The sequence below is a fragment of the Polyodon spathula genome, unplaced genomic scaffold (genome assembly GCF_017654505.1).
Source record: "Polyodon spathula isolate WHYD16114869_AA unplaced genomic scaffold, ASM1765450v1 scaffolds_3819, whole genome shotgun sequence".
In the NCBI taxonomy this organism is placed as follows: Eukaryota; Metazoa; Chordata; class Actinopteri; order Acipenseriformes; family Polyodontidae; genus Polyodon; species Polyodon spathula.
This window is the reverse complement of record NW_024475277.1, coordinates 25,543-31,542: the sequence shown is the minus strand read 5'-3', so window position 1 is coordinate 31,542 and position 6,000 is coordinate 25,543. Positions and strand designations below refer to the sequence as shown.

The window sequence follows — 6,000 nt, the reverse complement described above, 5'->3', positions numbered from 1 at the left end:
GTGTCATTGTAAGTGTTTTAGCCTTCATTTTTTGTCCCAGTCAGAAACAGTACAATTGTTAAGTCTTCCCAGTTTGCTGTTGTATTCACATTTGTTTTACGTACAAAACCGTATCGATGTGTTCAGCAAGTTTTAACTGCAGAGTGATTTGTTGGGTGAGTTGGCGCCATTCAATATAAAATAACCCAAATCGTATGAGCGGGTTTTAATTAAAGTGTTATGCTATGCATAATAATGCACTGGGTGTAATTTTGGTAATTAAATTTGATTGGGTGTTATATACTGTATTTTAACGGATTCAGAGTTCCTTATGGCCGCCAGTGAGTGAAGAAAGAAATATAGTTCGTTGTTTTCTATGGAAAAATGATAAAACCCTAGAGATGGATATATAAAGAACCTAGCCTTCAGGTCCAAAAGCACTTTACTTTAAACAAGGACGGTGTTCACCCCCTCAGAAGGAAATCTTTTGATCTGGATTTAAATAGTATCATCAACAGTACGCCTGATCATGTTCGTATGGTGGTAATAACCTTGAATTGCTGGGGAGACACCCGGAACACAATTGAAAGTCACATACGGAAAAAGGGGTGATGATGAATCATCAGGCACACATTACAGTCAGGGGTTATGTCTGGGCACAGACTGGGCCAAAACTGTCTCGGCCGGTGCAAATGTGGTAAACGGGTGGCTCCTCAAAATGAAATCTTCTAAGCTGATCGGACTCGGAGCAGGAAGTTGTAAGTTGTTAAAACGTACTAACACGGTATTGGCATCGTTGGAAACTGAAGTTGAATATGATCAGGGCAGAAATTATATTATTATTATCTACTTATATATTATTATTATTATATTATTATTATTATTATTATTATTATGAAATAAGAAAAATAAAACAAATTATGTTGCAAAGTGTAGTTTTTATAATGAAGGACTAAATCGATCATATTCTAACACCATCTAACAAATATTAATTAAGGGCGACATAGATACCGACAAAAGTCTTATGTACCCCTAAAAAAAAAAAACGAATGTAAATAAAAAATATACTATTCTGTGAGACTGTTACAATTCCTATGGCTCTGGCTATATTCCGGTTATTGATGACCGACTTCGTTTAGGTCTGTGGTTTGACCTGCCATGAACATAAAAACAAGTACGACTTACAAAGCTGAGATTGGGTCAAGATCTAGCATAAATTAGGCTAAAAAGTCTCGTATGTTTTCGACCTCGTAACCAGTAGGAAAGAAACTTTGCTCATTCAGGGGTAGAGCTTTAACCTTAAGTTCTGGTACCTTATCGCTTTGACTGCAGTACCTATTAAACATGGTTGTCTTTTCTCTTCGTGAGGTCGTCACCATAAAGTTCGTAGACAGGACGACTTAACACTCTCTGACCAAGTTGAGAAAAGGATTGACAAACGTTTAATCAAACTGGGGAATTCTTATGGGAACTAAACAAAATTTTTGTGTAGTGTTCGCAAAATCTGTCATTATCCGGGATATGACAAATTGCACGCGGAGGCAACAAATGTAAATTTTTCCTGATGCTCTGTGAATTGTCATGTACTATTACCCTATTGATGTCTAACAAATTAAAACGTTGTGAATTTTCCTTCTATCCTTCTTACGGAAGGAAGAAATGTCTTTGATTGTGTCCGAAGAGTATGAGCGTCGTGAAAAGGAGCAGAAACTATCTGAAGTCGATAGCAAGGCTGTGCAAGCACGAGAAGAATTAAAGATTTACAAGCAAAGAATTCAAGAAATCGGGGAGGAATTACAAAAAACAGACCGCTTCCGCCTTTCCATACAATAACCAAGGATGTCTGTTCACACGTTTTTTTTTTTGTTTGTTTAGTTTTTTTCTTGACAGTTGTACAGATCCAACTCGGGATACAATTCTATTATGTAGCTAAAATGGTCACTTTTTCTCCAATGTATTTCTGAGAAATACACATTTTTATTGGTAATCTGTAAAAAAAAAAAAAAAAAAAACTAAATTGAAACCTTCTGTGATTTACTTGCTTTTGACCTCTTGCTTGCAATTTATCTACGTTTTTTTGACTGGCTTACCAAATTTCTTTTTTTATTTTTATTTTTTTAAAGATTGCAAGAATACTTTCGTCCGTGTACTTTTTGCCCATGAACAATAAATGCCATCCATATCAATTAAACACAATTACTTAATTTAGACAAACACTATGACTAGAAATAATTGAATACTTAAACGTTTGTAATTTCATTTTAAATTAATATTTCTTAATGGTAAAATGGCGTAATACTGACCATTTTGACTTTATTTTCAACAGCTTAATGCACGAGCTGCTGAAAGGACTTTAGTGGAAGAGAAGAGAGAAACTTCAAACCTAAGACAAAAGTGAGTTGCGTCCAAATTGAATTTTGGGAATTCTGTGTGTTTGTAATATCGGTTCACACTAAGCGTAATACCCTAAAGCAGTGGTTCACAATCTATGGTCCATGGACCACTGGTGGCCCCCTTTAGTTGGTCCTTTGAAAGCTTACATAATTACTGAAAGGAAGCGGCAGCATAGTTTATAGATCCCACTGCAAACCCAAAATGGTAGACCTTAAAAAGTCAGCTACAGAAGTAGGAAGAAAATGCATACATGGAGAATATCTCCAAATTTAAAAAAAGGTCTAAACTCTCCATCATGTATAGTTTTGGAGTGTCTAAAATGTATTCTTTACGAGGTAGTTTTCGTGCATTGTGCTCATGTGCACTCCACACAGCAATTTGTAAAGTGAGGGATAACACATGACATGGCGTGTGCTGCATCACATTGACTTACGGCAGTATTTGGGTTGGAGGCATGAAGTGAAGCTGAGTGCCTTCAGCTAACAAAGCTGTTAATGCAACACAGCGCACAATTCCTGGAGTGTGTTATCACGCTTATAAAACAGATACAATAAAAAAAAGGAAAGATTTGTTATATATCCTTCCACTTTGGAGGAAAATAGTTCTTCCCAAACAAGGTTCTATTTGTTGTAAACATTAAACTGGAGGCTTTCAACGTTTCCATTTATTGTAATTAAAGTGAATGAAGCCTCCGTGCTGGTCTCAAATCGCTCCATAAACAGAGCTGACATAACCTGCAATGTTAGCCTTGTTAGTGACCAAGCATTTAAAAATGCCAATCATGTATTTTTGTTGATAATGAAAAGATACAGAAAAGGAGGCAAAGGAAAAGTTGACTATTTCACATTACAAAAACACATTAATGGCATTTTTAAACACTTGGTCACTAACAGGCTATCATTGCGGTTTATGCTGGCACTGTTTACGGAGCAATGAGACCAGTATGGAGGCTAACATAACACAATTTAATAGCCTACTCTAGGAATCAGCCGCAATACACCTGAAGCATCGAATTTTTTTACTTATTTTTTTTTTTCTCAGTAAATCTGTGTTATTAAAAGTAAACTAGAACCTTTTTTTAAAACCCCAATTTTAAAATAACTTTGCCCACAGAAACAGGCCCACCCAGCACATTAAAACAAAGGAAGGCAAACGGTTCTTTTAATATTAGTGATATTTTCCTGTGCTCTTATTTTTCAGTAAGCTATACGGTTTATTTTGTGGTCCGTCGAGATTTAAAAAAAATAAATAAAATAAAAAATCATGACGTCCTACCTTCTTGCACAACTGGTGGTGACGAATACGTTTGAGAACCACTGCCCTAGGGAGAGTGTCATCTTCTACCGTTCCACACCAGAGGGAAATCTTATCAAAGTAATTCATTGTGTATCGAGTAATCCTCAAAACAGAATGAATTGCTTTGTGATTTAAAACAAAAGTATAATAGGCGTAAAATACCTCACTTCCTAGTCAATACCAAAAATTCATACCATAGCAAATACCTAGCATCTACTAAACTGATACTTGCATACATTTTGTCATAAAAAGCATACACTAACAGGGTTTTCAGAATACTGTAATTCACTAAATTTAGCTCTCAGATTGTGCTAATAAAAATATCTTGAATATGTGACAGTGTGCTTGCTGTGGTGTATTTACTATTGAAAATAGCAGAATGAACATGCTGCAATTTGAACTTCGTAGTTTTGTTTTTCAGTAAAAAAAAAAAATGTAACAGACAGGTCTTCTGATTACAATACATGCTGTCGGATCATAAAGTTGCAGTCCCCAATTCCACACACATTTTCAGCCAGTCTTGTACTGCAGGGGTCTTGATACTCCAAAGTCAATTTTGTTCTTGTTGATCTTGTCTTGCTGTGAGCAGAGCTGAAATAAAGCTCTTTCATTGCACTAATGGAGTACTTTGTCAGACACTGCAAGCAGACCACTACTAGTCTAGCACATGTTTAAACATCCAAAATTGCGCCAGAATGAACCATTATAATCATTTTTTTCAAAAATATGGCAGGTGGGGAGTGGAGGCACCCCCCCCCCCACACACACACACTTCCTCCATCGGTGTCCCTTACTACCTTCTAAGTGCCACGTGCCTTAAAATTAATTGAAAACTCTGCACTAATAGTGAACTGTAATTAAATTGCTTAGGCTTCTTTCTCTATGAGCATAAGGTTCATTCCACTTTGTTTCTGTTTTTTGTTTTTGCACTGATTATATTGAGGTTTATGTGCTAATAACACAGAAGTCTGCTTTTTGAAGGAAATATTTTTGTTAAATACACTGCAAGTTCTGGACCTGGTCCCTTCTGGGAATGCAACAAGGAGTGATTGCACATTCTCATTATCACTTTACACAGCTGTCAAGTTCAACTATTGGTATCATCCGGTTTAAAAAAATAAATAATAATAAAATACTGGTTAGCAGGCATATTTGTTGTAAGTTCAATCCATGTGTAATGCATTCTTTTGCATTTCTATTATTATTTCTAGGAAATAAGTGTATTTGAAATTATGGCTAGTGAATCATTCTTTCTATTTTCCCCAGACTTGTTGAAGTTAATGATAAACTCAAAGAAATCCAAAGAACTTCCCTAATTAAATCAACCCCTGGCCGCCCAGATAGACAGATCCCACCACCACACAGAGGTAAGATTGGGTTGTTACATCTTCACATTTTCACTAATGAGACCAGCGTTATTTTTTTAAAACTAATATTTTTCCCTTTGTGTTTTTAGGTTCATATCACCTTGATCATATGATATGGTAATTGTATTTTCTTTTTAAAACCAGGCACACTGAACCATAACAACTGCTATGGCCCACCTCCTGTGAGTGGAGGTGACCCTTCCCACCCACCAATGATTGAGGGCCCTGGGCACCCTCCTTCTGCTCCTGTGGGTAGAAGAGAACCCTTCGGTAAGTCAGGTAGTCTAACCAGTAGAATTGTAACCCTTACCATAAAAACTTTTTAAAACTACTTTTTTCTTCCAAATAATTGAATACATTGTAGAGATGCTTCTCTGTATACACAACTGTATATGTTAAGAGCAATTCAGTTTTTCAGTTGGAGATGCCAAATGATAGGCAGAAGGATTCTAAGACAACCAATATTCAAGTTTGAGACATACCCACTGCAATGACTGTATTTATAATTATCTAACAAATTGTTTGAACACTTCCTACCTGCTGCTGATCTACTGTTCACGTTCCAAACACAGATCGTGCGGTACTGTAACCCCTGCTTCTAATCTTCATATACATACAGCACTTGCTCATTTTATTTTCTAAACCAAAAAAGTAAGGTTGCAACCTCTTCCCAAAAGGATTCTTTTTTTTTTTTTTTTTTTTGCACACCTGCAGGGTATATTGTGTCATTTTCAAAAATGTATTCACCTGGTCCCACCCCAACAAGTTTGTTGAAAATAAATGCTAATTTCCTCCAAATCAAAACATTGCTCAATGAAATACTTAATTCACAATTCAGATATGTAGATGTATATCATTTTAAAATGACATACTGTCCAAGAAGTCCTAAAACTATTTTAAATTCACTTTAAAATGTGTTCATTTTAAACTTGACATTTTTCTGTGGCAAAATTGTTTTTGTCAC

General features: G+C 35.8%; 1 long non-coding RNA gene across 1 annotated transcript; it reads left to right on the top strand.

The window, feature by feature from the left end:
* Positions 1 to 2,286: 2,286 nt before the first annotated feature.
* LOC121312312 lies at positions 2,287 to 5,299 on the top strand. The gene is made up of 3 exons (XR_005949758.1): positions 2,287 to 2,373; positions 4,936 to 5,036; positions 5,181 to 5,299. It is a non-coding gene; the product is annotated as an uncharacterized LOC121312312 (long non-coding RNA).
* The last annotated feature ends 701 nt before the right edge of the window (positions 5,300 to 6,000 follow it).